At 43.7% G+C, this 27126-nt stretch overlaps 1 protein-coding gene across 7 annotated transcripts in view; it reads left to right on the top strand.

Moving 5' to 3' along the window:
- Tiam1 (TIAM Rac1 associated GEF 1) overlaps positions 1-27126 on the top strand; it is a 374882-nt gene that overhangs the window by 142137 nt on the left and 205619 nt on the right. For 3 of the 7 annotated variants that reach the window (XM_036203273.1, XM_036203276.1, XM_036203280.1), the window contains one exon: positions 2326-2376. The exons of the other annotated variants lie outside the window; for them this stretch is intronic. The gene's annotated coding sequence lies outside the window, so the exon portion shown is untranslated. Of the gene's footprint in view, positions 1-2325; positions 2377-27126 lie in introns of those variants that run through there. 7 annotated transcript variants of the gene reach the window in all.

Raw genomic sequence — 27126 nt, 5'->3', positions numbered from 1 at the left:
ATCAGAATTAAAAACCTTTTGTTCATAATACTATAGCAAGATAGTCGGGCAATGAGGGTAGGAAAACCCAAGTTCTCTGAACAGCACTCATTCCCTCTCTCTCTGGCTTTAGGAGATGCTTTCTGAACATTCCTGGAGGAAGACTTAAAGAACACGTCTACCTCAAGGAATCTGCAGGAAACAGTGTGTTCCAGGGCCACAGAGAGTCCCGACTACTGAATGTAATGAAATAAATTCGTCATGTTGGACGTATCCTCGTGGCAGAGCACAGAATGAAAAGCCCCAATCTCAGAGCGGAGGCTTGACATTTATAGTTATGCTTTAGGAACTGATTTATGTAGAAGAAAGCCAGTGCTAAAGTAGACAAATGGAAGCTTGTTCTCACTAAGTAGCTTACACTACTCATCAAATATTGGTTAAAACCATTGTCTCTGGAGACTGGAAATAAGAAATTAAAGAGTGGCTTCCAAAGAAAGGGTAGCCAGCCAACCATTTGGTTTCTATGTGTAAACCAAGACTGGGGCGACCCTATGCACACCTGGTGCCCAAGGGCCCAATTTTGCCACTGCCTTTAAAATTTTCTTTTTTAGGAAGCTAATTTTAAATTGAAACAAACAAACAAACAAACAAAAATCCTGAAATGATCTGTAAACAGGTTACTCTAACAGTTCCAATGCAGTGCCCTTGGAAAAATGTTATGAAATTTAAATTTGTGTGGAAGAATAAAGTTTTATTGGCATAGCCACACCCATCTATGCCTTGCTTATGGTGGATTTTATGCTCTGGTAGCAGAACTGAGACCAGACACAGACTGTACGGTCTGAGAGCCTACAGTGTTTATCATGTGACCTTTTGCAGAAGAATTTTCTTAAAAACATAACAACAAAAACAACAAAACAAGTGAATTTGTTTTTAAGTGTATATTAAACATAAGAATTGCACGTGTGAGTTGGGGGACATGATGCAGAGGAGTTTCTTGTGTCTTAGCACAACTGGAGCTGATTGCCACCAACAACATTTACCTTAAAGCTGTGTGGCTTGACTGTTTTCACAGCATGGGTGATGCCGACCTAGCAGCTTACTTTCTTCCTTTTCTTCTAGGATGGGGATGGACCCCAGGTCCTTCCATGCACCAGGCAAGTGCTTTACTGCTAAACGATAGCCCCAGCCTTATCTGATGTTTCTGGTTTTCCAATTTCTCAGATTATTTATTTCTCACATGAGCTTGAAGGCGCATGTGAGGATTTATCCAAATCCTGGTTTTTGTTGTTGTTTGTTTGTTTGTTTTTCAAGACAGGGTTTCTCTGTGTAGTCCTGGCTGTCCTGGATCTCGCTCTGTAGACCAGGCTGGCCTCGAACTCACAGAGATCCACCTGCCTCTGCCTCCATCTCCCAAGTGCTGGGATTAAAGGTCTGTGTCACCACCTCCTAGCTTCAAATATGGAAAACTTGAGGCATGAAAAGTACAGAAGGAGCCTTCGAGATGGGCTCTTGTTAGCCAGCGCCTCATCCTCTCTTCTGGGCACTCTATCCTGCTTCTTACACCTTGTCAGCAGACCTGTCTTGTTTACATAACAGATGGTGTGTGTATGTGTGTCCCTGTCCATCCATATCTGGTCCCAATGTTACTAACTTGTGCTTTAGACACTTTCAATTTGCATTAAAAGTTTGTTATAATGAGAAAGAACATGGTCCCCACACACTACCGAGGAAGGTTGTCCATTCCCATAGTACTGTGAGCATCTTGCCTGTGCTACCCCTTAGGTTCATTCCCAGTCCTTGGTCTGTTTTGGAGACTTACGATGGGATGCTGTGACTCTCTTTTTGACTTTGAAAACAATCTCAAGTTGCTCAGTTCTGAAGGGCAATCGAGTACAGAGAATTGTTCAAGAACGTTGGGGAAAGACGTACTTGAGGTGCTTCCTTCCTGGTGTTTTACTTAAAAACAAAAACATTTAATGATGCATTTACTCAGCTCCTTTCATGTCCTCAAGCCTATTCTTTTATGTTCCTTCATTCAGCTTGAACTTCCTGTGTTCCCCCTTGCTGAACACAGGCGGAACATGTGAACACCTGTGGGCATGACAGGATGAGTGGCCCACAGTGAGTTACAAGGATGCAGTCATCAGCCAGCAAATATCTTTGCTTGTTCTACTTAGAGCCTGGCTCTGCTCCCTGGCTGTTGGATTGAGCCTGATCGTTTTGAAACAGCAGGTCCTAACAGACAGAGGAACAGCTGTCAGCTTGGGAAACCTGTCCGTTGTCCTAGATTGTTCAGCTGATTTGCGACATAACCTTGGAAAGTCATTTTGTTTTCTATTCCAGGTTTTCTTTCTGGAAAGTGGAAAATCACAGCACATAAAGCTTCAACGCCAGGTACTCGAAATTCTCTTCTCTCTATTCCTCACGCTTCCCCATGTGTATGGGCATCTACATGGCACATAGTTATGCTTTTTCAAGATGGTTGCAGAACGTGTGTAGATGTAGGACCTCTCTCCCCTCGGTCCTGAGGCTCACTGGCACTGTCCTTGTAAATAACAACTTGCATGGGCGAGCGTGCAGTATTGGTGGGTAAACCCAGTGTCAGATTGGGAAATCTGTCCAATCCATTTGGAGCTTATTTGCAAGATGGGATGAAAGAACTGTGGATGTATGCAGATGTATTGAGGCAGGGTCCATCCTCCAAACTTTTGAGGTCCTGGTGAGTGACATGTAGCCCTGGCTTGAGCACAGTAGGTGTTTACCAGATATCATTTTGCATGTCTTAGGACTGCTTAGTGGCTCGTGTCCCTTAGAGATCACTGAATTAGAAGAGGGGGAATACTTGAAATTTTGTACTGTTTTAAATTATGAAAATGGTGGCCATGTTTTGCACTTTTAAAAGACATTCATAATACAGAGCAAATACATTGAAAAAGTATATATCCATGCTACTTTTGTATTTGGAGACTCCCGCCTGTGACCTGAATGTTGGGATTCTAGCACTATTATTATTATTTTTGCTTTGATTTTTTTTAAATATCAGAGGACTTGTCTTTTATTTGTGCATTTAAAATAATACCAAGTGACTGAGGAACTTTTTATTTTTATGTTTTTGGTTTTATTTTATAAATTGCAAAAAGAAAAAGCATTGGGAGTTCACCTTTCTCTCTTTCAGTGTGCTGTAATTTTCTCATTTGTCCCATCAGAGAAAAGCATCATGGGAGGTCTCCAATGTGGGAGGGAAAACTCACCAGTTGTCACGAAGAAGTTGGCTTGGGCATCATTTGTTCTTTGCCCTTTCATGAGTTGTTGGCCCCCAAATACTGACTCGGGAGAGCTTGTGTTCTCATTTTCTTTTGGTACCTGTCAGAGTATACAGGTAACGTCTGTATTGTTCCCTTGCGGTGCCTGCTGCGCTAATCTCAGAAGCTGGGTGTTCTGTCCCTTGTGATGGCAGGGAGTGGCTTCCTTGTCACCTAGTGGTCCTGAGGCGTCTAATATCACAGGTCTGGGTTTGTGTACCTGCATCTCATGGGGGAGGTGTTTCTCTTTTCCTTCCTTTCCTTCAGTATCTTTCTTCAAGCCTTTCCTAGTGACCCAGTTGAAATGTGTCCACCTGCACAAATTTCTTCCCCGTTTAGCTGGTTTTCATCTCAGTTCATTTCAAGGTGATACAACAAAACACCACAGATTGGGTGGTGCAGAGAGTAGATTTTTTTGTTTTTATTTTTATTTTCAACAGTTCTGAAGAACATGTGGACTGAGATCAGGGTACTGGCTGGTCACGCTCTCTTCTGGTTTGAAGACCTCATCTTCTCTGTATCTTCTCATGGTTGGAACAGATTGTCCCTTTTGTCTTCTGCAAGGACACTAAACCCTTCATTGCAGTAAAAAAATCGCCTGATTGGTTTTGACTGACAGAGGAACTGTGTTCTATGTGTCTTTTCCCAGAGTTGGTATGTTACAGAGCCACTCAGGGGGAGTTGATTTCGAATGCTCTTCTGTACCAGGTTTTACTTAGCAGCTTATGGAGTTATCTCATTTATTTTTTGCAACAACCATTTGAGAGTCATTATTATTATTTTTTCCTTCTCAGGTAGGGAAACTGAGGCTTGGAGAACTTTAGCATCATCCAGCATTATTCATCTTGTGAGTGATGGGACGGGACTCAAGCTTCACACTGAATTCAGAACCCTTTGTCCCTAACCAACCTGGTATACTTGTATTGAATCGGCTGCAAAGACTATTTTGTGAAAGTCTCATGCGTTAAATTTAGGATTTGACCCACATTTTAATGAACTAGAAATACTGGGTTGTTAATTTATTTATATTGTGGCTGGTAATAGCTTCGTTGCCTTCTAATTGATTTTATCAAATGCTTTCTTGAGCGATAATTCATATACTTAACACCTCAGTAGCTCTTAGCGTTTTGTCATGATGCTCAAAGTCATTTGGAAAGACAGACACTGTTAGCAATTGTTTTTCTGTTTCTTGCCCGCCCGCACAACCTGCTGCCCCACGGTTTGCCTCTACAAGAGTACTCCTCTGCACATTCGGAAGGAACGTGCAGTCTTTGTTATTAATTTCTTACACTTACCATGGTATAGTCATCTGAGTTGTAGCATGCATCAATATTTCGTTTTTCTTCATGGCAAATAATATTCACTTGTCTGACTCTTCTGGGCTTTGTTCATCCATGCATCAGTTGATGGGTGTTTGGTTTATTTCCCTTTTAGGCTATTCCGATGGCTGCTGCTATGAAAATTTGATGTGGATGCTTTTGTTTCTCTTCATTATGCACCCTGGAGTGGAATCGGTGGGTCCCGTGAAAACTCAAGCTTCAGCCTTTTGAGGACCCGTTAGAGTGTTTTCCGTAGCAGATGCGTCTTTTTGTGTTTCTCCCAGTAGTGTGTGATAATCGCCGTTTTCCACATCTTCGCTATCCCTTATCTGTCCCTTTATTATAACCAGTGGTGCAGGTGTGATTTGTATTTCCTTAATGATTACTGTTGTGCATCTTCTTATATGGAATTGACTTCTGAATACAGGTTTGTGTTTACTTTTTAGAGTGAGTTGAACATACTATACTAGCATTGATGTTTTCTTATCTCCACCACCACCACCACCACCACCACCACCACCACCACCACCACCACCACCATCACCATCATCACCATGATCAGTTTGGTCTCTTAAATTGTATATACTTCATCAACTTACCCAACTTGAAGTCTTGTATGAATCTTTTTATTTTTTGGCTAAGGGCACAGCATTTTGCTTTAGGGGCAGACAGTTTTTCCCAGTACCCACTTGTGTTGTGACTGCATGAGGGAGAAGAGGATTGGTGTTGTAGGGTCAAGGAACCACACCAGCAGTAAGAGCACGAGAAAGGTGAAGAGCCCTGTGGCCTAAGAGCATCAAATGTAGTGACGCCTGGCGGCCTCTGTCTGTAATCCTAACACTTGGATGGCCGAGATAAGGAGGATTGCTGTGAGTTTCAAGCCAGCCTGGGCTACATACAGAGAGCTCCTGTCTTTAAAATCATACATACATACAGGCAGACCACCTCCATAGACTTCCTAAGGGCTAGGTTTAGGCAGGCTGGACCGTATTCAAACATACTAAAGGAATGTCACTCTAGATGGATAGCTTATTCTATAGTGTCAGAGTAAATGGCCCAGTTTTATCAGTGTCTTGTGTGTGCATGTGTGCGAGCATGGTGCCTGAGAAGGCCAGAAGAGGACGTTGGATCCCCTGGAGCTAGAGTTCTAGGCAGTGGTAAGTCACCTGACAAGGATGCTGAGCAGGGCATCAGCTCCTCTGTAAGAGCAAGAGAGGAAGTGTTCTTAACTGCTGAGCCATCTCTTTAGCTTCCCACCTCCACCAGATGTTTTTTCTATTGAAAATAATAGAAATTAACCCAAGATCAGAAGGTGGGGTCTCCTCCTCCTCCTATTCTTTGAGGCTGTTAATTTTTAGTGTCCCTTTTTTTTTTCTTTTTGAGATTATAATTTCATCACCCCCTCCCTTTCCTCCCTCTGTATGTTCCCCTGTACCCATCCACGTGAGGTGTTATTACATGCATATATGTAATACATACATACTTTAGTATAACCTGCTCAGTCTGTATAATGTACTCCTGTGTGTGTTTTCTGGGCTGACTGTTGGTATTGGATAACCACTTGGTGTGTCTTCCCCGGGGAAGGCTAGTTCTCTTGCTATCAGCGTTCCTTAGTTGCCTCTGGTTCTTTGTGTAAGGTTGAGGCCTCCTGGGTTTTCCCTTTCCACATTACCATGTCTATTGTTATCACCCTCATTCAGCTCAAGTTTAGGTGGCCATGTTGGTGTAGCTTCTGACATTCCTAGGAGACACAATCTCACAGCAAACTCCCTGATCCTCTGGCTCTTACAGTCTTCCCGCCCCTTGTTCTGCAACATTTCCTAAGCCCTAGGAGTTGTATTGTATATGTATCAGTTGGAACTGGGCTCCACAACTCTGCATTTTGATCAATTGTGATTTTTTTTGTAATCGCCTCTGTCTGTTGTGAAGAGATGTTTTCTTGATGAGCACTTAGATCTGCACTTACCTGTGGGCATAAAGATGGATGTTTGCAGTGTAGTCAGAGGTTCGGCTTAGTACAGAGGTGGTTGTGGATTCTTCTCCAAGATCCATGGCTTCACTAGCCCTGGGTGGCTGGATAGTGTTGTTAACTGTATTAGTTAGGGTTTCTATTGCTGTGATGAAACATGACCATGACAACTCTTAAAGGTAGACATTTAATTAGGTGGCATACAGTTTCAGAAATTTAGTTCATTATCATCATAAAGGGACATGATGGCATTCAGACAGACATGGTGCTGGAGAGGGAGCTGAGATTGGAGAAAGAGCTACATCTTGCATCTTGATCCTGAAGGAAACAGGAAGTGGTCTGTCATACTGGGCGTGGCTTGAGCATATATGAGACCTCAAAGTCCACCTCTACAGTGACACACTTCCTCCACAAGGCCATACCCACTCCACCAAAGCCAATAATACCATTGCTTGTGAGCTTATGGGGGCCAAATACATTCAAACTACCACATTAACATTTTATAAAGACACGGGGTACTTCCTAGACATCACAGATACGTGCCTGTCAAGGATTATTCTAGATGATAAGGCAATCAGGTTTCTGAGCTCTGACTCCCTTAACTGTCTTCCTTCTGTTAATCTGTCATTCTCATCCCTACCATGTGTACTTAGTTTCACTTGTTCCTACATCAACTTGGCCAAAACCATGGCCAATGACTATTTCTGAACTGGAGTTCTGAATCTGAATGGGAGACTGTGAGGTCTTCAGTACAGTACGAACACCCTTAGTGGCTGAGAAGGAAAGGCAGAAACTTGTTAGATGCTTCGGAACACACAGAAATGTAAGATGTGTAGCGTTTGGGAGGAAGAAAGAATGTAAGAGGCTTGTACACATGCAAAGCAGGAGAGGGTTGACTTTGTAGTTTGGGTCAGTGGATACTGTGGTTACTACAAATAAATTAATCCATCCACAGACTAAGAAGAGCTTGGCGGCCTGGTCCCAGCAGACATTCAGTAGGCTGGCTAGACTATAAGGCTATGTCCAGCAACATGGCTAGCATTTTAAGGAGGACCTTGAGAATGTGGAATGGACCCCAAATGGTGGGTGGATGCCCTGTCAAGCTATGTGTGGCTAAGGAAAAAGTAAAGGGGAGGTATGTTCACCTTCTCTGTGATAGGAAAGGTTCATCTGGCATGATTGAGAGGTGGCCTGAGTTTATTTAGTAAGAGGGAGTCTGAGACGTGTCTTTCAAACCCACCTAAGACTTCCCCGACTTGCTTTGTGGTCATGACTTTCTGTTGCTAATAAGTCAGTGGCACAGGTTTCAGGGAAAGAGGCTTGCTTTTGACTTGTGGTTCTGAAGGTCCAGCACCAAGGGTGTGCTTTTGGTAATGTCCTTCTTGCTGGCAGAGGTCTCAGGTACCACAGGGCATCACATGGTGAGAGTTGGAAGTGCATATGTACTTCCTCTGGCTGCTCTCTCTGCTCTTAACAAAGTATGGGGTAGGGGATGGGGAGATGGCCCAGCTGATGAGTGCTTGCCACACAGACTTGAGCATCAGGTCCCCCAGAAACTCTTGTAAATGTCAGGTTGGCCACCTGTAATTCTGGAAGGAGGAGACAGGTGATCCAAAGAGCGAGCTGGCTATCAAGAGGAGGATATTGATAAGCTCTGGGATTGATTGAGAGGCCTTAAAGAATATGGTAGAAGAGTGATTGCCTGGACACACACACACACACACACACACACACACACACACGCACATGCACACGCACACGCACACACACACACGTGTGTGTGTGTGTGCGTGTGTGTGCGTGTGTGTGTATGTTCCCAAAAGACCACCTCTAAACACCATGAAGATTCCAGCTCTCAGCTCTTAATACCTCATGATGGGGTTTAAATTTCAATGTGTTTTCGAAGGGGGCAAATGAAATTCATGTTGTAACCTTCCCAGAAACCACATAAATAATTGCCTGAAACTTGACGCTTCTCAGACTGGAGTCATGTTACTTACTGTTTATCCAGAAGAGCATAGATAGAGGACTTTTGGACCTCTCTCTGCTCTTTGCCATCAGTTGAACATGGTGTCAGTCAGCATGCAGGCCTTCTCACTGGATCCCATTCATGTGTAAATGACGTGTGCCACAGAAGTTTGTGTAGGCTTTGGACTTCCATTGTTTTTGTATGAGTGATTCTCAGCGTCTAGGGGGATCTTCTTTCTGTATTCTCCCATGCCTGCTGTGTGTTTCAGCCAGCTCGCTGTTCCCCAGGCAGCCTTTTGGATAATGTCTCTTTTCCACTATGCTGTTTGTGTTTGGGGAGTGGGGTGGGGTACTAGCTAATTTTGATGGTAGCTTAAGCAAAATGCAATTAGGGAAATCTTGTGCCAAACATGCATCTGTGCCAATGTTTGCCTCCATTAGTGTGCATAATCAAGAGTTTGCTTAAACACTGCCCGACCTTTCCCGTGGAAACGTGAGGTAGAGAGAGAAAGAGGGCCTGTGTCCTGTGTGTGGCAGAATATGACAAACAACCCCAACAGCCCGAGAGTTGTTCTCTCGACTATTGTTACAGTCAAATGTGTAGAGGTGTGAATTGAAGATAATGTGCAAATGTGCACACGTGTCTGCACATGTGGGTGAGTGTGCACAGCCATTCCTGCTGTGTATTTTAGCTCTATGGGGAAAGCATGGTTAGGGAAATATAGAACAGGTATTCTAAAAAACAAAAGCAAGAGTTGGGGAAATCTCTCTCTCTGTCACACACACACACATGTACACACACACACACACACACACACACACACACACACACAGCAAAAGGATACTGCTGTAGAATATTATTTCAAGGTGTGTTACTTTTGTTTATGCTTTGGAACACTTGTTTAATGATGCAAAGATGTGTTTGATTAAATAAAATTCACCAGTGGTAGGAGACTGAGTCAGCAACTAGCTGACAAGATGTGGTAGGGAGGAGCCAGATGAAAAAGGGTTTATAAGGAGGGTGAGGAGAAGCTTTTTGGAGGACGCAAACAAGGAGAGGAGGTGAGCTACTTGCTATTCAGCCTCTGAAGAGCAGAATTCCACCTTAACCTTTGAATCTTGAGTTCTTTAGAGGGAGAGAGGTTTACTTAAGTTCCCTTAATAGCTTTGGGAGAGTTGGAGCCAGAGTGAACAAATTTCCTTCTGGCTACAGCCCTTGCGGCCTAACCACTGCTGGTAGTGGCAGAGTTGCAGTTGCTGATTCAGACAGCCATGGCTTAAAAGGTAGCAACCATTGACAAAAGGACAATTAGTGCCCCATGTTGGGTGCAAATTTGTTATTGGAGGTTTTTGCTCTTTTTTTGGGGGGGGCTGCCACCCAGCTCCCAAATAAAACACACACGGAGGCTTATTCTTAGTTATGAATGGCTGGCCTTAACTAGTCTTGGTTTCTTGCCAGGTTTCCTTAACTTATTCTGACTGCCTTTTGCCTCTAGGCTTTTCCAGTAATCTTACTTCTGTAAATCTTACTCTTACTCTGCGGTTCACTGTGTAGCTGGGTGGCTGGCCCCTGGAGTCCTTTTCCTTCTCTAGCTTAGATCCTTCCTCCCAGATTTCTCCTCCTATATATACCCTCTGCCTGCCAGCCCCGCCTATTTCTCTCTCCTGCCTTGCTATTGGCCAGTTCTTTATTAAACCATCAGGTGTTTTACACAGACACAGTAACACAGCTTCACAGAGTTACACAAATACAATAAAAACAAAAGTAACACACCTTAACATATTCCACTACAGGAAGCTCTGGGAGATCCTGACAGACAGGTATACACACAGAGCCATGTACATGCACGCACATACATGAAAAAAGCAGAGGAAGAACTGGAGGTCAGCACACACACACTCTCACAAACATACATTGCTGCCCCCCACTCTTCCCAAAAAGCACAAGAGAAAGATATAGTAGTACCATTTAGACATTTGAAGGATTTTCAGGGACAGTAATAATGCACAAAAAGACTTTACTGACTATATTTTTAATTCTTAGTAAACAGATTTCACGTGATGGCCTGTATGTGTCATTGCATCACTTTGACTTAATAAATGGCCACTCTCATGATCAAAATGTGGCAGAGTCGTTGCTTTTCACTCCATGGGATTTTTGGGTGGCCCAGAATGTGGGATGTACTTAGTGTTGGCATTTTGGTATAAGAAAATCAATGCATCTTGTTCAATCATAACTCTTTATATATGTGATAAAAATAGAGCTGTTCATTTTCTCTTGTCATATTAAGATGATAATGATTGAGAAAATAACTACTATTTGCCTACCATTGAAATCCATGTTCATATTTTAGATATTTTTCCTTTCAAATATTTTTTTTACTTCAGAATATAAGCATATACAACTTTGCAGCATATGCACACAGATGTACCCTTTGTACACAAATCCCACAGTTACTGGATAGAGGTGATTGTGTTGTGTTAGTGTTTGTTACAGGGCTGATGGTGACTGGAACTTGCGTCTTTTTTTTTTTTTTTTCCTTTTTCCAATAGTAAACTTCTGATATTGGTGGAGTCTCAGCCTCAATGAGAGGCTTCTTAGAATATTGTTTATGAGGATAAAGAGCCCAGAATGAGAGTTAGAAAGTGAGGTGTGTGGTTTTTTAAAATGGATGTCCTCATGAGAGTCATCATTCAAGGCACAAAGCTGAAGGGTCTGAAGCATTGGTTATAAAATAAAGATGAAGAATTTCACCTTTTCTTCCAGCCTTTGCCAAATATCTCTCTGCTTTCTCTCACCCTTTAAGCCTAGGCCAAGCTCCATTCTTAGTGAATGTAAGGGAAGCTTTAGTTAGAAGTGTAAATATATTTAATAGGACTGCATTGCAGAAGAACTGTCTTATTAAATAAGAAACACGAGCCAATTGCAGAGTTAAAAGTCCAAGAGGTCAGAGCAAGAGCTAAGAGCTAAAAACCTTTTCTTACCCTTCACTGCCGCTGTTGTCCTTCCCCTCAGCAAGAGACCTACTTCCTGTGTGTCTGTCCTTTTATTGACCTTCTGTTCTGCCTTCTCATTGGTTGTAAATCCAACCACATGACCTCCTCGTCACTGCCTGTCTATACAGACCTCCAGGTCTTCTAAGGTTGGTATTGAGATTAAAGGTGTGTGTTGCCATGCTGACTATATCCTTGAACACACAGAGATCCGCCTAACTCTGCCTCCCAAGTGCTGGGATTAAAGGTGTGCGTCACCACCGCCTAGCTTCTACTATGGCTTGCTACTAGCTCTGACCCCCAGGCAATTTTATTTATTAACATAAAAATAAAATCACATTTTAGTACGAGTAAAATATCACCATACTGCATAGTTTAATAATCATATACTTAATATGATTGCATGGCCAGAGGAATAATCAATACCTGTTTTTCATTGTCAGCTCATTTCTGACCTTCAGTTGACTGGTTGTCATTGTAAATCCTCAAGGTTGTGTGCATTTCTGGCTCCAATTTCTGTGAACCAGATCCTGCCCCATACTGCTCTGTTCTTCATGCAGACATATCCTCCCTGCTGAGGGCAGGATGCTCTCCTTCCTTCTCAGCAGGGAGAACATGGGGCAGCATGGGTTTCTTAGCAGGACAGAGTGGTGGGTAGGCACAGGTAGACCTAGTGAGTCCTCAAGTGGGCCAAGCTGCACAGCCCGTGCTGCCCATCTCTTCTGTAATAAATCTTTCTCAGTCCCTCCAGCCAGCTCCCAAAGGATGACATAGAGACTGATTATCAATTGTGAAAGCTTGGCCTTTAGCTTAGGCTTCTCTCAGCTAGCTCTTATAGCTTAAATTAATTTATATGTTTAATCTGTGTTCTGCCACATGGCATTACCTCTCTTCTATCTTACACTTCCTGTTTCTTCTCTTGTGTCTGATTGGTGACTCTGCCTTTCTTTTTCCCAGAGTCTGCTCTGTCTCCAGAAATCCCACCTAACCTCTTTCTGCCTAGCTATTGGCCATTCAGCTCTTTATTAAACCAATCAGAAGGCGCCTTGACAGAGATACATCTTTACAGAGTAAACAAATATACTTCAACATTTCCACCTTTATCTAAATAAAAATGAAAGGGTTTAACACTAACACAGTAAAACTATAGAATAAGAACAGTTATCAGGTAGGAATTACATTTACAAGTCCATTTGTTGGCAATTTTGGAGAAAACACTCTATTATCTATCCTATCTTGATGAATATGAAGTTTTATACCTAAACCACTTTTTATCATAACTTGTATTACTATCTTAAAAAGATGTTTTTAGACCTTAAAACATCTTGGATAAATAAGTTAAGCTTTTATGTTTTTTAAAACTTTATAAACTTTACACCTATTATGTAAGGTTTTTTTTTTTCTTCTGAATTTGGTAACAAGGAAAACTGTAAGACTATAACTATCTAGACTTCAACCCCATCAAAGACCTGAGAAGGATATAATATTACCTGGTTAAACAGGAAGTACAGAGCAAGCAACTTCTAAAACTAAGAACTGGCAGAGACATCTGGCTTCCTGGACAGTTATTCAATGTGTAACATTGTGGCATCCATCTTTGGTCTATAGGCCTAGAATATCTGATAGACTTTTTGTGAAGCAAGAAGTTTTGATGGAATGTCCTACTTTGTCTTGGCAAAGTTCAGCAGTTGCCTTCTTTTGTGTCCTGCTTGTCCAATTTGGACAGCACATTATCAGCAGTCGAGGCAAGAGCAGGTTCTTTGCTCAGTGGCTAACTTTGCCACAAAGAAAGCAAATTCCATATGGAGGTTTTTCAATGACTATCATCTTTTTTTTTTGAAGTAGATTGGTGTTGTCAGGAGCAGATATATTTCATTATCATGAAAAGCCTTATGTTATTAAAACATTTTAAATGCCACACTCTGTAGGTCTTTGAAGTGTTTGAAGATCATCTTTTTTAAAATATATCTCTGTTTGACTTTGAAAACATATATAACATGACTATAAGTTTGATTTTTATAGATGACTATTAATTTGTCTTCTTTATTATCTTTAATAGCTTTCAAGGACTAGAAATTTACATTACATTGTTAAATGAGCTGCATAGGTATAATACCTTAAACAAAAGTAGAAACATATATACAAGTATATATATTATAAACAAAATTGCTAACCTTAATTTTTATCAATATACAGAAATACCTTAAACAAGAGTAGAAACATATATAGAATATTTTCTAATAAAAATTACCTTAAATTTGCATCAATATACAAAAATCCATACCAGTGTAAAATATTTGAGACTAGTGGTTGTTCAAAAGTAGACTCAACAACCCACCCTTTTATCCCATCATTTCTATACTATATCCCCCCCTTTTTGTTCAGAAAGAGATCCCTGAATCTAATCTCCGTTGTTTAATTTTTTTGCCTTGTCCATGACCAACGACAACTTGCAACCAGCCCCCTTAGACAATAATAAACATCGATAATTCACTGAATGACCCAAACCCACCCATCCCACCTCTAACACTGTAAAATATAATAAGAACAATTATCAGGTAAGAATTACATTTACAATGTCCAGTCCATTTGTGTTTGGCAATTTTTGGAGAAAATACTCTATTATTTATCCTATCTTGATGAATCCAGATTCTCATGTGGGCATCATGTTCTCTAGTCTGCTTCCTGTTATCTGGGGGTGAATTGGGGATGATGGCATCTTCAGGGACCCTGAGAAAATTGGGATAATGATCATGTCCTGACAGAACTGGCTGCATCATTTTTTGTCCAGTCTCTGTGTGATGGGAAAGTGTAAAGCTTATCTGAAGTCCTGGCTGGAGTAGTCTGTGAGGCTGGACCTTCTCAGCTAGCCGCTTGAAGTTGTTTTAGGTGTAGAATTTTGAGGAAACTGCAACAGAGGCATTCTGAGAGGCTGGATCACCCGGGCTACTTGCCTTCATTAGTGTCTGGACCTCTTTTTCCTGAAAACACACAGACTTGTAATCTATCAGAATTAACACAAGTATGGAATGTGTGGTGCGCACAAGTCAGCTAAAGATGATTTTTTGTTCTATGTTTGAGCAGGTAAAAGGCATCTGTCAACTTCATAAGTCCATTTGGACTGCATAACCAAACTGTCATAAGGACTCTGTAGCCAACAAGATTTACCATGTCTCATCCAGTCTCAGAGCTGTTCCCATAGTAGATGGATCAGCATATTTGTTACCTGTCCTGTAGTCTTTCTTGTTTTTTAATTTTTTTTCTTCATGTCTGTAGACAAGATTTTCAGGGGGCTTCCCCCAATCAAATCTGATCTTCATTAATTTTGAAGAGAAACATAATTTTTGTTTTCTGTGGAAACAAGGGCATAACCTCTCTCCTAATGCAACATACTTTCTGAGACTGCCATTTTGAAGCTGACATTCTTAAACTATATGGGTTCCCGTGTGTGTGTGTGTGTGTGTGTGTGTGTGTGTGTGTGTGTGTGTGTGTGTGTGTGTTTAAATACCAGCACTTGGTATGTGAGCTGTTTCAGCTACCCCTACCTGTGTATACAGTGAGTGTTCTGATTCTACACCCAGTGTTGGTATTCTCCACTACCCTGCCTGTGTGTACAGTGGGTGGATGGATTCTACACCCAGTGTTGGTATTCTGTATTGTGCTAAGCATTGGCCAGGTTGGACCTGGAACTTGCACAGACTTCTCTGTTTCTGGCACTGAGTTTAAGGGAAGATGCTTTGCCACCTGTGGGGTGTGCGTGGCTTTTCAGTTGTTGTCTAGGTATCAAAGAGGAGACGATGTGATCGAAAGCTGTGGTAGGCAGTGGGGATGTCTGAGGGCTGTGGTCAGCCTCAGGGAGAACAGAAAAGGCTGGTGTTTGTGACAACGATTTGGGTGTGTCAGGAAAGGGCAATACGTATTGGGGTTGCAGGCCATCTGAAAGATAGAGCAGGTCTTTTTAATGTAGACTGGCGGCTAAATTTTATCATTAAAATTATGTATCTCTAGCTCCTTCTACGTGGGTGACATCATGTCACAGTCAGTGTCTTCCCAAGTGGGCTTAGTACTTCCTGTTCTCATCTCCACACTCCTGCAAAGCCAAGAAATTCCCGGAAGTGTCCCGCTTCTCCTTCTGCCCTGCTTCTCTCATCCACTGTCTAACAAACCCTCAGTGCCTGGGTCAGTACCTGCCACGGACAAGATGCTCACAAACGTTTGTTTCAAGGTGTTTTTGACACTGTAGTTTTATATCGTTTGTGTCCTTTGGACTCCTGGCATCTCCAGCTTCCCAAGTTTCTCAAGCTCCACCTTCCCTTCACCCACTTCTCGGCTTCACCCCTCTATTTATCCATGTGGCCACTGTCTGTGGTGGTTTGAAAGAAAATGGCCCCCACAGGGAGTGGCACTGTTCGGCGGTGTGGCCTTCCTGGAGGAAGTGTGTCACTGTGGGGGCGGCAGGCATTGAGGTCTCTTAAGCTTCACTCAGTGTGGCAGTCAGTCGACTTCCTGTGGCCTCTGAGTCAAGATGTAGCACTCTCAGCTCCAGCACCACATCTGCCTACATGCTGCCATGCTCCCCACAAATGGACTGAACCTCTGAAACTGCAGGCAAGCCACCTCAATTTAAATGTGTTTCTTTGTAAGAGTTGCCGTGGTCATGGTGTCTCTTCACAACAATGAAAAACCTAACTTGTCTTGGTTTAGGTTTCTGCCCTGTCCTGTCAGTCTGATTTCTGGGATTTATCTTCTGTCACTTTCCTTGGCGTCAAGTTCTGACTAAGTGGGGATTGGCTGTAGGTGACCCCTAAGGCTCTGAAATCTTGCTTCTTCTGGAGTTGTTGTTCAAACCTCTCACTTTGCAGCTGCGGTGAGCATTTGTGAGTCATAACTCATGCATTTATGAGACTGATAAGATGCAGCCTCTGACCATTGGTCCAAAAAGAGCTCCCCAAAGCCAGTTTTCAGCCGAGAAAATGAAACCCCAGCCAGGTCATTGCTGTGGTGGCCTTAGACCCCATCGACAAAGTCTTCCCATGTTTTTAATGGGAGTAAAGAGTTGCTAACTTGAGACATTCTAGAAGTGATGAGAAAGTGAAGGAGATGTGCCAGCTTGTGAGGTGGAACAGTAGGCTAATGAGTCCTCCACTGGGGGGCCAGGGTATCACTTGACTCCACAGTCGTTCTCCTAAATTGCCCTAGGATACTTTAAGTTCTCTTTTTTTTCAATGGGTCTGCAACTGAACTGATTAAATTTTAAGCATCGCTTATTGTTATCCAAGTGCACTCACTTTGGGAAGAGCCCAAGTTCACAGAGAAGGACTCTACCAATATGGTGGCCACTCTTTAGCCCTGTGCACTGCCTTTGAGTCAGTTGCATGAAAGAGAATGGATCTAAGGACCTGGGGACTGAGGGGACTTTTAGGGAGCCTGAGTGTCTGGAGGTCTTACCTCTCCTCCCCTCTGTACAAGTGAGAGCCATTGGTGAAGTGGTAGGAGACTTTGGTAACTGCCACACCACATGGAGCGGCCAGTTAAAGCAACATACCAAAAACTGTGCTTCGAGTCTCATTCTGGTCCAGGTTGAAAGCTTGTCTTTGTCTGAGGAAATGTTGCCCTTGTCACATTGGAAAAACAATTTGTTTTTGAGACAAAACATAGACCCTTTCAGGTGCTGGCCACCTTGGAACTTGCTGCTTATACTAGGCTAGCCTTGAACTCACAGAGATCCACCTGCCTCCTCCTCCTGAGTGCTGGGAATACATGTGCTGCCATCCCTGGATAAAATAACATTTTTAAAGATTTAGTTTTAATAGTATGTGCGCGCGCGCGCGCGCGCATGTGCGCACGCGCGTGTGTGTGTGTGTGTGTGTGTGTGTGTGTGTGTGTGTGTGTGTGTGTTACAAGTACCGGTGCCTGCAGAGACCAAAAGAGGGGCGGCTGGATCTTCTGGAGCCAGAGTTAAAGGCAGTTATGAGCCCCGGGGAAGGATATTTAGAAGGCACTAAGGAACACATTGTAACCCCATGACTTTGGGATGTGTGGGTGCTGCCAGTGCTCCATCTCATACCACAGGCTCCCACCACCTCTTGCAGGGACCCCTTTGAAAATTTGGGGAGAGTGGGCCAATGTCTCAGCTCCTCTCGGCCTGACATAAAATGAGGAGGGTGATGCTGAACAAACACTCAGCCCCTTCCTGCCTTTGGATAGGAAGCCAGATAGGGGCCAGTCCTGAGCTCGAATGATAAGGGAAATTGGCACAGTGGGCGGGAGGTCCTCAAGCCAGATACATGGCAGAACCCTGAAGTTTGCTTTTGTGCTGAGTTAAGCCCACATGTTTCCAATCAGGGTACTGTGTAACATCACCCGAGACTCTCCTAGTGCTTGCCCTGGAGCTGTTGGCAGGAAGCCCTGGTGACTGGGCCTTTGGGCTGACAGGAAACATGTTAATTCTGGAGACTCTGGCCTTGGTGTCAGCTCAGAGTTGCTGCTCTGGAGACCCTGTATGGTGGGTGCCAGACACCAATGGCTACTATCTAGGGAGGCTGCAGAGGCCAGTGCATGCCAGGACTAGAGAGTCAGCCCGGGCTCTGCTCCAGGGCCTGTTGCAATGGCCCGGCACTTCCAGATCTTTCTCAGTTTTCAAGTCAAGTCGGAAATACTAATTTTTATGTGAAGTCTTATTTTTAAATGTTGGATGAAAAAGGAAATAACATTTTTAAGCGGTACACAGTCCAAACAAAGTATGTCTGCAGGCCACACACACCCTCAGGCCACCCAGAGGCATTCTCTGGGTGTGCAAACCACAATATTTCTTATACATTTTTTTTTAAAGATTTTATATTATGGCTATATTATAGATAATTTCAAATATTTATCAGCCAAAAGAATAACACAGTAGAGTCTCATACAAACTCTTGTGACCTTTCACTCACTTCAAGGATTATAGCATGGGGTCAATCTGCTTCTACTCAGTTTCTGTATTTCTTCCCATGCATACACAAACGTACACACATGTATAGCATAGCATGCACAGACTCGTATAGATGCACACACATGTACACACACAAGCTATACATGTGCACATACATGGAGATGCATACACACTGTGTTCATGTACACACACACACACACACACACACACACACACACACTCTGAATTGTTTAGAATTGCATCATAGACACCTTCGTCTTATCTGCTGGTGTGTTAGGCTATTTCATTAAAAGATAACATGAAGAGTTCTATTGACTCTAATTCTTTGTTATTAAGTATCCAGCCAGTTTTCAAATTTACTTGTCTTACAATTAAATATTCTATTACTTTATTTTGTATGTGTATGTGTGTAAGCATGTACATACTACAGTGAGTTCAGATGACACCTCATGGGAGTTGTTTCTCCCTATCATGCGATTGAAAGGTCCTCAGACTTGGTGGCAACTGCCTATGTCAGCAGGGTCATCTCGCCGTCCCTTATCTCATAATTTTAAAACACTTTTAGAATTACAATCTGGATAACTTGAATCGTATCTTAGCCATTTGGGTGCCATAACAAGACAGTGTAAAGGGTGTTTGTTTGGAATTGCTGGTGTAGAATTGCAGGGCGGTGGTGGCACTTTTAATCCCAGCACTCTGGAGGCAGAGGCAGGCAGATCTCTGAGTTTGAGGCCAGCCTGGTCTACAGAGTGAGTTCCAGGACAGCCAGGGCTACACAGAGAAACCCTGTCTCAGAAACCAAACCAAACCAAACCAAACCAAACCAAACCAAACCAAAACACCAAACAACACCAAACCAAACACCAAACCAAACCAAGCCAAACACCAAACCAAACCAAACCAAACCAAACACCAAACCAAACACCAAACCAAACCAAACCAAACCAAACCAAACAACACCAAACCAAACAACACCAAACCAAACACCAAACCAAACCAAACACCAAACCAAACCAAACACCAAACCAAACCAAACACCAAACCAAACACCAAACCAAACACCAAACCAAACCAAAACACCAAACAACACCAAACCAAACACCAAACCAAACCAAACCAAACCAAACCAAACCAAACACCAAACCAAACACCAAACCAAACACCAAACCAAACCAAACCAAACCAAACAACACCAAACCAAACCAAACACCAAACCAAACACCAAACCAAACCAAACACCAAACCAAACACCAAACCAAACCAAACCAAACCAAACAACACCAAACCAAACCAAACACCAAACCAAACACCAAACCAAACCAAACACCAAACCAAACCAAACCAAACCAAAAACCAAACCAAAAACCAAACCAAACCAAACACCAAACCAAACCAAACACCAAACCAAACACCAAACCAAACCAAACCAAACCAAAAACCAAACCAAAAACCAAACCAAACCAAAAACCAAACCAAACCAAACCAAACCAAACCAAACCAAACCAAACCAAACCACCACCACCAGCCAAAAAGGGGAAACAATCTGTATTTGTAGAAGTTGGGGTGAAGGCAGATTTGATGTCTGGTGGGGGCCTGCTTCAGATGCCTATTTGCTCATGTGGCTAAGGGATAAGGAGCCTCTCTCTAAGATCCCTTTACAAGGACATCAGTCACCTAAGCTCCCATTTTAAATACCGTTGCCTTAGAAGTTAAGCTTTCAACATCAGATTGGGCTTGAGGAAGAGACATGTGACTGTAGTGCATCAGGTCCTCCCGTACCTGCGCCCCCCCCCCCCCCCCCCCCCCCCAATTTGTGCTTGGGCTTTGCTCCTGGAGTTCTTTTTTTTTTCTTTTTTGGTTTTTCGAGACAGGGTTTCTCTGTGTAGCTTTGCCCGGAACTTACCTTTCCTTGGACTCGCTTTGGAGACCAGGCTGGCCTCGAACTCACAGAAATCTGCCTGCCTCTGCCTCCCGAGTGCTGGGATTAAAGGCGTGTGTCACCACAGCCCAGCTTGCTCCTGGAGTTCTTATGATAGACCCTTAATCAGCATACAGCAGTAGAGAGAGTGGGGCCTGGTCAGTGAGTGCTCTGCCCCATGAATATGCTAATTGGTGTCTTGGGAGTAGCTTTTTGTTAGTGGGGTGAATTAGGCCCCCTCCCCAGCCTTCATGTCCATGGGATGAAATGACCAGATGCTAGCCAGCTCTTGACATTGGTCTCTGCAGCTCCCAGAACTGTAAGGAGTTTTTATATTTGTTTTTCTTTCACACATTACATCAGATCTCAGTTTCCCTTCCCTCTACTCCTCCCAGTCCCTCTCTTAAGTGACACTTCTAATACTTTTATTTTAGTGAAAAGCCCAAGTCGTTTTCTTTGTAAAGTCTCCCACAGTCTTAATTTTGCTGAATGCATCCCTGCTGCTGTTTGAACTTCATGGGGAAATACTCCCTTCCGTTTCATAGCTAAGGAGGTCCTGCCCTGTCCAGTTTTGCTGTGTTTCCTTCTGCTCCCACTGTGTGCAGTTTGTCATTCGACATGTTTGTTTCTCACCCAGTTCTCCTCCGTGGTAGCTGTTAAATACGTGTCTAATAGACCTTTTCATTTGCAGTGAAAATGGACTGAGGGGCGACCGCATTTCCACACGTGGGGTCTGGGCGGCCCACGCCTGGCCTTTGGGATCCATCCTGACTCTATTGGCAGCTGAGAATCCTTCATGAAGCTTTTCTCTGCTTTGTGAAGTGATTGTTTTCTCTTCTATTTATAGCTTTCCTGATTCTTGGCAGCAAATGCGAAGCCTGAAGATTAATTTTGGATTGGATTTGGAATATTTTGGATTTGAAACCAAGGCACACTGTAGCACTCTAATTAAAAATGTTAAATGTGTGACTTCGCCAGCTCAAATGAAGAAATTGTTGAACTACAAACAGTAGCAAATTGCAGAAAGGATTCACTCTGGGTTTTGCCAGAGGTTATTTGGAAAGCTTAGCATTAATTATTTTGACATCCTAAAGCCCGCTTTAAGGATGGAGGAGCCGAGAAAAAAAAATGAGGAAGTTTTAATATCGCATAAGTGTTCTTCCTTAAAAGCTTGCATGCCGTTAAAGTAATAGCTCACTCTGTTGTTAGTCACTTTAGTGTTGTTCCAGTCCCTTTAACAAAAAATAAATAACATAGTTTGCATTTTCCTAGTGAGACTTTCAAAATTAGACAGGAAGCTTGGCTAAAGTTTTCATTAGCGCTTAGACCCCCCCCCATCAGCCCCCCATGAAAACGCAGACACCAGATATCTGAGGATTGACTAATGTTTGAACCGAGGCTCGGATTCTGTTCTTTGGGTTGTTTTGTTTTGAGCCAGTCTCACGCAGTGCAGCCTGACTTCAGACTTGAACTGTAGCTGAAGCTAAGGCTGTCCATGATCTCCTGCTCCTCCGAGCTGGGATTACAGGGGTGCATTACCACACCTGCATGTCTTTCGGTCTTCATGTGTGGTTCATTCATTAATTCCAAGAAGACAAGCAGTGGCTGAAATAGTGCTGATAACATGACTCCTAATAAAATGCTGTGTGTGTGTGTGTGTGTGTGTGTGTGTGCGCGCGCGCGCGTGCACGTAGGTATGGACATACGTGTACGTACACATACACCTGTGTGTGCATGCATATGGAGGTAAAGGATTGGTGTTGAGTGTCTTCCCCAATGGCTTTCCATCTTAGTATTAGAGAAAGTCTCTCATTGAACCTGGCCAGTAAGCCCTGGGGTCCTCCTGTCTCTGCCTACCCAGTGTGGGGTCACAGGTGCACACCAAAGCCCATTTTTTTGCTTGTTTGTTGTTTATATGGGTGTTGGGGTTCAGAATTCAGTCCCTTTAATAGGACTTCATACTTAACCAGCTAAGCTATCTCTCCAGGCCCTAAGATATCATTTGAAGCTAAAAATCTTGCAATACAGCTGCCTGTGAGGCTGTGGGGAGTATCAACACACAAGGACACATCTGCATAACTGGAAGATGAGCTGATCTGTGGTTATAAGCAGGCAGTGATGGAGTCACTCATACGGTGACAGTGTCCAAATGTCCTGTCCTCTTCGGTGCTGTCTCCCCTTAACGAGGCAGAATGTGCACACCCTTGAGACTGTCTGGCTTCTCTTACCTGTGGCCTTTGGTAAGAAAATACATTCTTGCCAGACTTAGTCGGTAGGTAAGCTTATTGGATGCTGAGGTGTTCAGGTTAGTTGCTATGGAGATTTTTTTTCTGGCAAAGAAGAAGAATACAAATACCATTTAAAAAGGGATAGCCGGCGAATTGCAGAATGTGTTATTTCAGTCTTAGTCCTGATCTCTCTTTCCACCAGGACCCCGAGTCCCAGTGCAGCCTGATGTCAAGCCAAGCGGAGAGCCGCCCGAGAGGTCTAGTACAGGACCGTGATGGGGCACTCTGGGTGGTGTGCTCCAGTTGTTCTTTAGAGTGGAGGGATCCTGCTGAGTTGCTTGCCGAAGGGCTGGGGTGCGTGGGGTGGGGAAACACTTCTCCTTTCCCATTCCTCTTCCATCGCTGCCTGCCAACCTGCCTTCCGCCATTTCTAGAGCTCTGGTCGACAAGCTACCCAAATCTGAATCATCTTAAGTCGTCACAGGTTCTGCTCTGGTTCCTTGTGTTTCCTTTGCTTATGAATTTAATCCCCGGCACACTCGTATTCAGGATTTCCAATGAAATATTGAGAGGAAAAAGAAAAACCAAAACACTAAACATCTTCATTTCCTGGGCAATGTACAGCTGTTGTAGAGGAAGGCTGTGGGGTAAGATTACAGAATGATCTCATTGGGCTTTCTCCTGTTGGGAAGAAGAAGACCGGCCATGTCGTGTCCCATCTTTCCCCGACTCCCACCCCCCTATTTTAAATGGCATAACCTCAATTGCTTTGGCCAATGGGCAAAATCCAACTTCAGGTAATGTATGGGTCATATTCTATGGCCTTGGCCAACCCTTCTGAGGGAATGATATTCATGGTTGTGCTTATAGACAATGGGGAGCCTGGAGGCTTGGTTGGTTGTTTCTGGGTTGATCCTCAGATCAGTGAAATGATGTATATTGGGGGTATGACCTGACTTAGAAAATGTATCCTGAGAACCTATTATGTTCCAGATACTAAGGCAAATGCTAGAGCTATAGAAATGTGTGAGGCATGGGCTCTGCTTACTAGGGACTTATTACAGGCCACTGTGTGTAACAGAAACATCCACTCATACATGGACACAGGGCCATAAGGACACGAGAAGCATGCACAAGGCACGGAGTGGAAGAGCCTTACTTTCAGGAGCTGTGAGGGAGATCTTTTTGTCCTAGACTATTTGTAGTGCTTAGAGACTAGTTCTGGAATTCTCAAACTTGGTCTGAAGGCCAAATTCTCCTGGATTCTTAAGGTCCTTGAAGTTAAGAATGCCTTTTACATGTTTTTAAGTGGTTAGGAGAAAAGAAAAACCAGAAGAGTAATACAGCCCTGCACGACATCCAGGAGTCTGAGTCAGGGACTGACAGACCACACACAGGCTGGTGGCTCCTAGGGAGAGCTGAGCACCTGGCTGTGCTGTGGCTGGCTTAGTCATGGGGAACATTCTAAAATGTCTTTGCCATGAGGAAGTCACATAACAGTGTATCTATCAGAACATGCTCCTCTTGTTAAGCAACACGAGACTGTCATGGTCAGTGTCATGTGATTATCATATGACATTTGAATTTCACTGTTCATGACTAAGGTCTTATCAGAACAAAGCCATGCTTGTTCACTCGCTTATTATCTACAGTTGTCGCCATGGCAGAGGTGAGTAGTTGCAACATAGAGGGATGACCCCCCCCCCCCCCCCCGCCCACAAAGTCTAAAATACTAGTTAGTATCTGGCACTCAGCTTCCCCTACTCCCCAGCACCCCTCCAGCTGCCTGTAGCATGGGCTGCAGGCATCCCTGCAGGGCACTGAGCCTCCTACAGAGGCTTGAGTGCAGGTGTGGGCATTCAGCAAGGCCCTTTAAGGGCTACTCATGGTCTCTCAATTGCACTTTGAGAAGAGGAACCCCATTCATTAATCTGCAAGAGAGCACTCTACCAGCAGGTTTATTTTTAAATGGCCCTCTGGTTAGCAGATTTGCTGCGGTTGGGATCCTTTTATTTATGGTGGTCTATAGAAAAGCAGACAATATAGGGCTAGTGTTTTTCATCCGTCCCTAGGCACTGGGATGGTGCAAAGCTCACCATGGACTTAAGTCAGTGGGCTAGTGCGTGAATTTGGGTCATTGTGCGTAACGCTGACACCTCAAGCCTTATGGAAGACATAATGGAGAGACATTCAGTCAACAAAGAAGGCCCCGAGCAGCTGAGTTTGGGCATGGGTCACTTTTGCTCATGGTAGCTCTTTCTTGGAACAGAATCCCACTCATCTCTCTTCAAGCAGAACGCCTCAGCAGAGCTACAGGAAGAGGCTTTTCTGCCTGTGGTTCCTCTGCTTGCTGTGCGGTTTCCAGGGCACTTCCTCTGGTTGCCCCAAGCAACTGGTTTCCTCCAGACCAGAAAGCTGTCTTTGGAAGAACTCCGAGATTGTGATCTGAAGGCCGGCAGCTCCAGCTGCCGCTTCGTTTTCAGTCACCAAGTCGGAAGTGATCCACATGCTGGCGGTAGAGAGAAAAATCTGCCACATCCACCTTGGGATGATTCAATGTTTGGAAAAGGGGGAAGAAAGATTAAACCGAGAAGCATGTGAGGGTGAAGTTATTAGGCAAGGATGAGATGCCCAAGGTAGTTTTAAAGGACTTAATCGGAGAAAGCTTAGAGCCTGCCAAAATTTTTACCCAAAATGTGTGATGAAGTGTGGTACTGCTTACATGGTAAAACTCTGCTGCTCATCCCTGCAAAACATCTCTCAACAGTAAAACCCTTGAAAGACACCCACAGATAAACCAACCCCAGTGAGAGCTGTGGTTGCTGGGCCAGAACTCCCAGTGGTTTGAAGGCTAATACGGCACTTGTTGGCCTGGGTGAAGATCGGGAAAAGGCTGGAGTGAGGGACCCTGGATGCCGGGAAGATCTCTCTCTCTCCATTCCTGTTTCCAGGTTTCAGTTGTTTTCACTCAGGGCGGCATGAACCAAGCAAAGTGGTAGCTAACAGCAGTTCGAAGCTGAACACATTTGTGCTTAAAACCCAAGATCTGGGTTAGCCAGATGGCTCAGCAGATAAAGGCACTTGCCACACAGCCAGACAACCCGGTGTGATCCCTGTGACCCACGTGGTGGAGAAGGACCGATTCCTGGGGGTTGTCCTCTGACCACACATTAGCAACTTGGCTTATGGAACATAAATAAGTTGTAATAAAAGTTTGTTTTTTTTTTTTTAAGAGCATAATTCTATTATTAGTTTGTATGGCTCATCAGCCAACTTCACTAGTCACCATGTCTAGGGGTTTGAGGTTCAGTATTGACCCCTGATGGGTGTTCTCCCATCTTATGGTTAGGGATAGTGGAAGATGATAATAAGGGAGTATTATAGGGAGAACAGTGATTGCAGACAAAGGTTGTCAAGCCTGGTTCCCATTGCCAGCCTGTGCAAATTCACCCTCAGAGAACTGGATGTCCTGTTCTGAAGGCCCATTCCTAATGAGAAAACACAGCAGCAAGCTACTTCACATTGTAGGTGTGGAGGTGGTGTGCCGTCCCAGGAGACGACAGACTGGCATTTCTTTAAAAAAACAGTTACTGCCTTATTTGGTGGTCGATGCACTGTGAGAAAGGTGAGCCTTAGGTGGATGGTCTGATTCTTTAGGTTCAGCATGGGGAAGGACAATTTTAGCTTTTGCACTTCCTGTCTGGTGCCCTTGGGCTGGAAGCATCATGTTCCTAGTTCAACCACTCCAGTGACACCAGAGAAAACCCTGGGGAAGATGGTGGATTCTTTGAGCCTGCTTTTCAATCTTGCTCTCATTTTCAAATGAGTCACAGTCACGATTACATGCATTCCCGTGCATACTGTGTGATGTGTTACATATCTGTACACGTGCACCTGCACACATGTGCATGTATATTTACAGAGCAAAATTAGCATATTTCCATGTATTAATTTATTATCCATCTCTTCATCCATCAATCCCTCCCTTCTTCCCTCCCCTATCTGACAGTATTCATCCAAGGGGAGCCACTTGAATTTATGACCTTATGATCTGCCACTCTCCTAATAATGGTGGAAAAAGCATGTCTTGGTAAGGTATCTTTTTGTTTGTTTGCTTTTGGATTTTTTTTTTTTTTTTAAAGATACGGTTTCTCTTTGTAACAGCCCTGGTTGTCCTGGAATTTGTTCTGAAGACCAGGCTGAACTTGAACTCACAGAGATCCTCCTGCCTCTGCCTCCTGAGTTCTAGGATGAAAGGCATGTATCACCATTGCTTGTAAAGCGTCCTCTTTAGCAAAGTGAGTCATCTGTCTTTAACTGCCTCACTTGCTGGGCTATTGAGCTGTTTAACGGAACAGTGATTTCTAGACAGGATTTCATGGCTACAGACGAAATTCAGACTTTCCTATTTGGAGAGGGGAACAGTAGTGGAAACCAGTTTTCTCCATGGTAGTTTTCCCCAGATTTTATTAACTCTTCTTCAGGTGTGCAGTGTACCATGCATCCCAAGGCTGT

Source organism: Onychomys torridus, chromosome 12 (genome assembly GCF_903995425.1).
Source record: "Onychomys torridus chromosome 12, mOncTor1.1, whole genome shotgun sequence".
Lineage (NCBI taxonomy): Eukaryota > Metazoa > Chordata > Mammalia > Rodentia > Cricetidae > Onychomys > Onychomys torridus.
This window is presented reverse-complemented; position numbering and strand designations above follow the sequence as displayed.